Below are 9483 nucleotides of genomic sequence, written 5' to 3'. Positions count from 1 at the left end.
GGCTCATATCCCTGTCATAAATGTGTTTCTCCAATGGGGAGCGTACAGTGTCCAGGGTTCAACATCCCAGCAGGGACGGAACTCGGATCAGTCACTTACAGGCAGGAAGTTGTGGGAAGGCTATCACTCTGGGCAGTAGGCTCAAAGTTCCCAGGTGGGCGGCAAGGCGAGAAGTTGGAGAGGTCCCCCGCTGAGAGGCCTGGTCCGGATCTGTGGTCAACTCTGGCAGCGGGCTGATGAGGACTCCAGGCGAGGCGGTGAGGCAGCAACTGCGCTGGTCAGACACGGTGGCAGGGAGGCAACGCAGCAGCTCTGCTGGCCTCTTGATCCTGTCATCGCCCTGTGCCGCGTAGCAAAAGCTAGCGGGCTGGCTCTTCGACTCCAAATGCAAGGAGATCCAGAGCTTCGCTTGCACTGGGCCCATGTACACACACACACTCACACAGACAGAGGGGTATTACAGCTCAGGGACAGCTCTGCAGGTTGGCTTGTGCTGCTACCGGCTCCGTGCAGAGTAACGGGTTGCCTCTTCAGCTCCGGATGTGTGGAGATCCAGAGGTTCACACACACCGGGCCCTTGTTTCGGCTGCAAAGCTGAAAGTGTTATAGCAACTCTTATTAGACAGGAACAGGGCAGCTCATGCGGCTAAGACCGCACAGGAGACTGCGGCAGGAGCGGCTCAGGAACAGATGCAGCTCAGAGAGCTGTGGCTGGGACAGGTCAGGAACGGTCAGGATCTCGTCCGTGACAGCCCAGTGACAGCTCAGCTCAGCTCCGCTCTCCTTTCTTCCGCTCCCGGAGGTTTACATGCACCAGGCCATGATCCTCGAAAGGATGGAGAGTGGTGCAAGGGCTCCCCATTTTATCTTCATTTTCCATCAGTCCTCCAGCTTGCCATCCTCCAACTTGTCCAATCAGTGCTGGTTCCTCCTTGCTTGCAGTTGAACAGTCCAGTCAATACTGTTCCCGCCTTACTTATGTTTGAACTGTCCAGTCAGCGTGGGTAGGAGGGTATTGCCTCTAGCACCCTGTTATCTGACTGACCAGAGATGTCTGCTTGGTGTGATTAGGAGCGCCTCCCTAACAGCCATTAGGTATTGCCTCAGCTCCTGACTTGTAACTCCACTTTACTTTTATTTTGTGGCAAGTGGTAACTTTTTAACTCAATGTTTTACTGTGTTTCCACAGTTCATCTCCTTTGCAGGTAAGCGGTGATCCATGACTCTTTCTGAGACTCCTGTGGGATTCTCCACACTTTCCCCCACAATTCCTTTCAGGTATTTTAGTTAAGGAAATGAAAAGTAGATTAGTGTAGAAAATTGGGACTTACATGTGGAATTGATCTTCTTTGTACGTGAACATGTGGCGGAGTCTTGGGATCAGTTTGCTGGGAAATTTTAGGACAGCGTGGAGGAGCAGGCTAGGGAAAGCCCAGAACATTGTACACTGAGGGTGTCGGGTAATTCTGGTGATGTCTCAGAAGTTCGCAATGCTGGTGACCGTGGACAATGTAGGTTATATTGATGGTGTTTCACAAGGAAATATTGGAAACTGGACTAAAGATCAGACATGCTACACACTGGCAAAGAACTTGGCTGCATTGTGTCCCTAACCCAAGGGTTGGATTGTATGAGGTTGAACTTGCAGAGGCTGGACTGGGTTGTGTGGTAGAGGAGATTTGAAGGCAGCAGCATCAATGCTAAGGGCTACTCTAATCATATTTTACAGCCGGAATCAGGAGCAGAAAGGGACAGAGCACAAAAATCTTAAAAATCCCCAGTATGACCCAGGAAGGAAAGAAAGGGTGGTGATAAATTTGGGGTAGGAAACTGCTCACTGAAGAGAAAGTTTGAGGCAGAAGGTAGTCACATGTTAGTGAGCAGGATAATAGGAGAAAGAACCTGCAGGCATCTTAAAATCTTTCAGGCTGCCTCTCTCATCACAGGCTTATCAGAAACATAAAAACCAGAAACGATCCACGGGGCCCAAAGCTCATCAACCAGATGCTAGATCTAGCATTTGGAGTGTTTAGTAATAGAGATAAGCTTAGTATAGAAAAGATGGGAGTGTCCCAATATAGGAAACAATGGTCTAAACAATAGGTTTGTAGTACAGCAGTCACTGTGAACAGAACCTTGAAATCACCAGGCTAACACTGGTGGTGTTAAATAAAGAAGAATGGCTGACAAGCCCAAGAGAGAATGCTTTGGATGTAGGAAGCTGGGATATTGGTGCAAGAAATATCCCCACCTAAATAGCTTGCATGGCCCCTGGCCTCCATATAAACAAGAGAGGCACTGAAAATGGGATTTCCTCAGCTCTGTGATTCCCTCGTGTCCTTATTAAAGACTGATGGGGCTTAGAAATCCAGGTGGCTCTCACAACACATATGACCACCACATTCCTGGAGTCCTGGGGTATCACAGCTAAGAATATCAATTATATCATTCATAGGGCACCTTCTGCAAGTGGCATGTTGCTCATTGCAGGGGACACAAAGAAGAGAACAGCCATATCACCAGAAACAAAGCACTGGCAAACCAATTTGGGTCAGGTGTAGAAGCTTCTGACACAAAATGGCAACAAGGTTCTCCCAGCACCAGACTCAAGATCATAAACAACCAGTTTCCTAAGGAGTTTCAGTATTGCTAAAAATTTGGAGACAGGGACCAGGGACCCCCACCAACAATGATCATTTGCAGCCTAAATTAAAGAATCTTATCAGGTGCTATTTAGTACTCCAATTGCAGTTAAAGTACAGTGGATTTTTAGCTGGATATATCTGTCAAGAGTTAAACGTGTACCACAAGTCTTCACAGGAACACCAAGGAAATAACTCCGTCTACTCTTGTGAGCCAATTGAGAATGTCAAGCTTATCTTCAAAAGGACAAAAGATAGTAGATTTTTTGCTTCTGCCATACACTGCTCCCTAGAGAGACATTAAGACTCTTGTACTTCTAGGCTGATGTGCTTTTCCTGCTTCTCCTATGTTTCTCAGAAAACTGCAATTCAGGAAAACTGCCTGGTAAACTATTCTACCATAATGGGAAAAATCTTATTATGTCCCATGAAGTTGCTTCATGAAACCTGTCTGTTGCCTTTGATGACTTATACCAGACCCCTGGCAAAGCTGTACAGCAACTATACAGCTCTTCAGATTGCTTAGCTTAACTGGTTATGGACAGCCAAATAGCCCTGGATTACCTCCTATGAAGACAATGTGGAATATGTGCAGTTTCTAATAAAAACCTGCTGCACTTACATTAACAACAATGTGTTCATGGCAAAAGGCATCAACAGGATTTATGATCAAGACAAGCAGTTTCATGATTTTCATAAGAGAATTCCCTCAGCTTCCAGCATCTGGAAAGCAGTTAAAAGTGCACTCCCTTCTCTAAGAAAGTTCCTATCCTTGTCCCTTTTTGACTCGAGTACTCTCATCCTAATTATCAAACTTATGTCTTCCAGAATTAAACAGTTTCATGTAAAAATGATGGCCATGCAGGTAGTCTAGCCATTGCCAATGAATCTCTGGCTCCTCTACAACAGTTAACAAGAGATTTTCCTTCCCTGGCTAAGCAGTGACAGTGCCCTGATACAGCGTGAAGCAGCTACAGAACACTGATCTTCCTCCCTCTACCTCCATTAAAGAGTAAGGGATGACAATCTTGAGGAGGTGAATGATGTAGGCAGGGAAGTAGTGACAAGTGGAGGATTGCTAGCATCTGTGCCACAGCCCCATTGGTACTTAACTCCACCTCTTTCCATGCAGACACAGCTGTCAGGAGGGCGCCAGCCAGAGATATGAAACATGTCTACAGACTCGGCATGCCCACTCTCATGTCCCAGAAACCACGACACTTCCAAGACACTTTCAAAAAATGGTGCATGGAAATGGGTGGTACTCAATCCCTGCCCAAATTCTGCCTCCATGTGAATATTCAATTATGCCCTTCCTCAGGCACCATGCCCTATACTATAAAGGGAAGATCTCAAATCTTGCTAATTGCATCAGTCTTCCATGAGGTTGTCCACACTCCCAACTGAGTGTGTATCTTCCATTTGTCTTTAAATAAATCTTCCTTCTCTGCACCCCTTTACCTAGATCCCCTGCTTGAATTCATTTATGCATGCAGATAAAAGCCCGGACCAAGCCTCATCAGGGGTCTCCCCCACAACACCATTGCTTGATGTAAATTTGCTACCATTGCTTTTCTAATTATTTCCATTTATTCTTTACAGAAAGAATGCTTTAATATTATCTTAGGGGGCAGCACTGTGGCATAATGGGTTAGGCTGCTGTCTGCCATCCAGGTATCATATATGGGTGTGGGCCCGAGTCCTCACTGGTATACTTCTTTTTATTTTTGACAGGCAGAGTGGACGGTGAGAGAGAGAGACAGAGAGAAAGGTCTTCCTTTGCCGTTGGTTCACCCTCCAATGGCCACCACGGCCGGTGCGCTGTGGCCGGCGCACTGCACTGATCCGATGACAGGAGCCAGGTGCTTCTCCTGGTCTTCCATGCGAGTGTAGGGCCCAAGTACTTGGGCCATCCTCCACTGCACTCCCTGGCCACAGCAGAGAGCTGGCCTGGAAGAGGGGCAACCGGGACAGAATCTGGCGCCCCGACCAGGACTAGAACCCAGTGTGCTGGCGCCGTAAGGCAGAGTATTAGCCTAGTGAGCCGTGGCGCCGGCCTGTTATATTTCTGAAAAGCTCCCTGCTGATGTGCCTGGGAAAGAAGCAGCCTAAGGGTTTGGGTCCCTCATGTGGGAGACCCAGAGGAAGCTCCTGGCTCCTGGCTTCAGCTCAGCTCAGCTCCAGCCATTGCAGGCATTTGGGGGGTGACCCAGTAGATGGAAGCTCACAGCCTCTCTCTCTGCCTCCCCTTCTCTCTTCCGCACCGTAACGCTACCTTTCAAGTGAATAAACTTTTAAAATATTATTTTAAAATTCAGTGTTTTGACTATACATGCCCACCAGCATGTGTGTTTCAAATCTCCCATACACAAATAGAAAATGATCCATTACTGAACTCTGTCTCTGATTTTCATTTTATACTTGTAAATATATTACAACGTTTAAAATATACATTGAGGAATGGAGAATTTAATGCATGAGGAATGGAGAATTCTCTTAACTCATATCATTTAATATCATGATTATAATAGTAATGATTTTAAAAACAAATCATTTTTCTGATCAAAAATTTCTACAAACTCTTAACACAATCATTATTCCTGAGGGTATAAATTGCTGAACACTGACATTTGTGTATGTGTGTGTATAAATGTATTCGTGTTTTTTGTGGTTTAAGACAGTTGATTCTTCCTACTTAACGCGCTTAATCTCTGGATCACTGATCTGATATCTATTTTTGATAATTCAACTCGTGTTCTTATCATACACAGTTCAAATTAGAACTTTTGAGGATATGGATAATAGTGCCTTACTCAAAGCCATAAAGTCCAATCTTAAAAGAACAATCTGAATGACACAATGGCCATAAGTAATAATTTTGTCCTCAAAGACCTAGACATACTGTTTTATATTGACAATGATTGCTTTATTGAGGTGAAGTTTTCCAGTCTCAATTTCTTCATGAAAGAATTCCTAACCTGCCCAGCGCCATGGCTCAATGGGCTAATCTTCCGCCTGTGGCGCCGGCACACCAGATTCTGTCCTGGTTGCTCTTCTTCCAGTCCGGCTCTCTGCTGTGGCCCAGGAGTGCAGTGGAGGATGGCCCAAGTCCTTGGGCCCTGCACCCCATGGGAGATCAGGAGAGTCACCTGGGTCCTGGCTTCGAATCAGCGTGGTGTGCCAGTCGCAGCACGCCAGCCGCAGCAGCCATTGGGGGGCCAACCAACAGAAAAGGAAGACCTTTCTCTCTGTCTCTCTCTCACTGTCCACTCTGCCTGTCAAAAAAAAAAAAAAAAAAAAAGCCGGTGCCGGGGCTCACTAGGCTAATCCTCCGCCTTGCGGCGCCTGCACACCGGGTTCTAGTCCCGGTTGGGGCACCGGATTTTGTCCTGGTTGCCCCTCTTCCAGTCCAGCTCTCTGCTGTGGCCAGGGAGTGCAGTGGAGGATGGCCCAAGTGCTTGGGCCCTGCACCCCATGGGAGACCAGGAGAAGCACCTGGCTCCTGCCTGTGGATAGGCGCGGTGCGCCTGTCGCGGCAGCCATTGGAGGGTGAACCAACGGCAAAGGAAGACCTTTCTCTCTGTCTCTCTCTCTCTCACTGTCCACTCTGCCTGTCAAAAAAATAAATAAATAAAGTCAGGGAACTTACAGAAAAACGTTGAATCTGTACTTAATCATCAGCCTACTGACAACAAGGCGGAGAATCTGGTTTTCTGAGGTAAAATTCAAGGACACAAAGTTGCCAAGAACATTGCGTGTTCCCAGAAGAAAAGGCTGGGAGATGGGGCTTGGATCAGAGATAAGGAGAACTTGTTAATATGGTTCCTCCACAGGATCCTCAAAATCTTTGGTGAAATTATAAAACACACAACATGCTTAGTGAATTCACAGGTTGTGGAGTGAAGGGGTTAAATTTATCTGAGTAAAGAAAAATCAGCTTCCGGGGTTCTTTCAAAAAGTTCACAGAAAATGCCCATTCTGAAAAATTGTGCATGGACTTCAAACTTAAAAAAAAAAAAAAAAGATTTATTCATTTGAAAGGCAGAATGATAGGAAGGGGGGGGGGATGGAAAAGGAAACAGGGGAAGAGAGGGAGAGAACCTTCCATCTGCTGGTTCACTATTGGTTCATCTATTGGTTCCCAAATACCTGCAAAAGCTGCCATTGAGCTAGACTGAAGCCAGAAGCCAAGAACTCCATTCCTTTCTCCCATGTGGAGGGCAAGGGCCTAAGCACTAAGTAAGTCATCGTCTGCTGGGCCAAACACACGAGTAGGAAGCTGGATTGGAGGGCTGAGTAGCTGGAACTGAAACTGGCTCTCTGACAGGGCTGCAGGTATTCCAAAGCGGCACTTTAACCCACTGCACCACAATACCCACTCTAAAATTTTGTTTGGCACCAAATTAAATTTATATTTTCATCCCACTTACTGTGAACTTTTTGAAGTGTGGTGTAGATAAGACGACAAATGGGTGACAACCATAGCCATAGCCATAGCTGTCAGGCAATGTCATAGGCCCTAAGACATCCTCCTGGACATGACCAGACACCCTGTACATGTTTGGATGCTGTCCACAGGTTGTGCGCCTGCCAGAAAGCATGATTTTTGGTAATAACAGCTCACATTTAGTTTTCTTATGGGTCTGGGAGTGTGCTAACGTGTTTTACATACATCCTTACATTTATTCTTCAGAACATACTTCTTCTAAAAGGAAAATATTTTACCCTATTTTTTTCCCCAAATTGAAAACTAATGCTTACAGAAAGTTCGGGTGCTTTGTTGTAACTCAGCCGGCTATTAAACTGCAGAGCTGAAATTCAAATCCAGGCAGTGTGGCTCCACAGCCCCTGCCCTTTACATGCGCTAAACCAGGAAGGAAGGAAATGCTAATGGCTTCCCCCAGTGCTGCATTTCTGCCAGGGAAGGACTTTCACGCCAAGAGAGAATTGGCCTTTTGGAATGAAGCCCTGAGTGGGGGACAACAAACAGAAACTTTGAGTTAGAATGAAGGAGGGCTACAAACAGAAACACATTTTAACATTGTCATTTTGTCATTTTGTCTGCTTGTCCATTTAGTTTCTAAGAAAGCTGCAGTACTGCTCCTTGGATCCTGGAGCTTCTACACGCTTATTAATTTAGCATGCATTTGAACTGATCTAACAGTCCATTTTCCAGCCCTTCTTTTTGCTCATTTCTAGAAGAGTCTCAAGACATACATGGACAAATTACCTTCCTGTATATTCTAGAATCTTCTAGAAGTGAATGGAAAGGTCTTCCCAGGCTCTAACTGGCTTTCATCAAATACCTTCTCTCTTGAAACTTACTTACAGGCAGATATAGGTAAGAATCAAATATTTTTCCTTGAAATTCTAATACAATGTTATATTTTAGAGGCTACTTAATGGGTCAAAAAATAAAGTGTCTATATATACACAAATGTACTTCTACTCTCTCAACCTATGTAGGCAATGATCACTTTTTGTAGACAAGTACAAGAGGTTTTTTTTAAATTTTTAAATAGTTTCAAATAAGTGGAAACAGCTATAAAACCTCAACAGCTTAAAATATATATCTTTTAATTCTATAGGCAAAAAAATATACTTATTATTTTAATGACTATTTTCCCAGAAAGTCATTAACATATTCTCAGAGGCTTCCGGAATCCATTCTGCATCTGGCATTCCCATGACACCCTTCACAGATGATAACATTGGTGGAATGGTGAATCAGAGCTAGAATGGAGAATACAAGTGAGAAGTGGTGTGTAAATCAGCCTGGAGATTGTCCTGCTGCTTTCCTGGGGCGCAGCAGTGGGGGGACAGTTAACTCAATGCTGCAGGAGCTCATCTTGGCCCTGATGAAAACCACAATTGAGTTGCAGACAAAAAACAAAGTGCTCCCAGGAGAATACCAAAATGGGAATTTAGGGAGGCTGCCACAGATTACCTGCTTGTACAAGTTCAAAATTTGCCATCACATCCTTGACCATCTGTACCTTTTTATTTTGGTAAATGCTAGGTTTATACCTACTTTTAGCATTCTCTTGAAATAATTGGCACTCAGCAAGCTAATGCTCTCTGGTGGGCTAGATTCACCCAACAATCCACTTAGTTGCTCAGTGATTGCCTATGAAGGCTACCCTTTCCCTCTTGTTCTTGTAAACTGTCCCAAGGCTAAAATGCAGCAATAATATAAGAATTATGTAGAGAAAAGTGTTTTGAAATATCATCTGAATGAATATGCAAACTCCAAGCCTGAAACATCATCCCATGTTATAAAGCCCACTTCGCAGTTGAATTTACAAAGCTCATTGGTGTTTCCACTTTCTAGTGTTTTTCTAAAGAATTAGAGCAGACAGGTTTCCTAGGGATTGATTTACTTTTTTTAAGTTTTATTTATAGATTTATTTGAAAGACAGAGTCACAGGGGCAGAGGCAAAGAGAGAGAGAGAGGTCCTTCATCTTCTGGTTCACTCCCCAAATGGCCACAATGGCCAAAGCTGGGCATATATGAAACCAGAAACTCCCTCAGGGTCTCCTACATGCATGCAGGGGCCCAAGGACTTGGGCCATTTTCCACTGATTTCCCAGGCCACAGCAAAGAGCTGGATCAGAAGTGGAGCAGCTAGGACTCAAGACGGTTCCCACATGGGATGCTGGAACTGCGGGCCGCGGCTTCACCCACTATGCCACAGCACCGTTCCCGATTGATTTGTTTTTAATGGTAAAATATATAAATTGATTTTGTACACACAAACACACAAAACACACAATTTTGTTTTAAACTCTGGGAGAGAAATTTAAAGTATTTTTTCCTGAATTTGTGTACAGTAAAGAATTC

General features: G+C 44.8%; 1 pseudogene; it reads right to left on the bottom strand.

Moving 5' to 3' along the window:
• Positions 1–438: 438 nt before the first annotated feature.
• LOC149125165 (heterogeneous nuclear ribonucleoprotein M-like) overlaps positions 439–9483 on the bottom strand; it is a 179167-nt pseudogene continuing 170122 nt past the window's right edge.

Source organism: Oryctolagus cuniculus, chromosome 8 (genome assembly GCF_051225735.1).
Source record: "Oryctolagus cuniculus isolate XC-2025 breed Fujian yellow rabbit chromosome 8, ASM5122573v1, whole genome shotgun sequence".
NCBI lineage: Eukaryota > Metazoa > Chordata > Mammalia > Lagomorpha > Leporidae > Oryctolagus > Oryctolagus cuniculus.
Note: the sequence above shows the minus strand (reverse complement) of the source record. Positions and strands in the feature narration are given on the sequence as shown.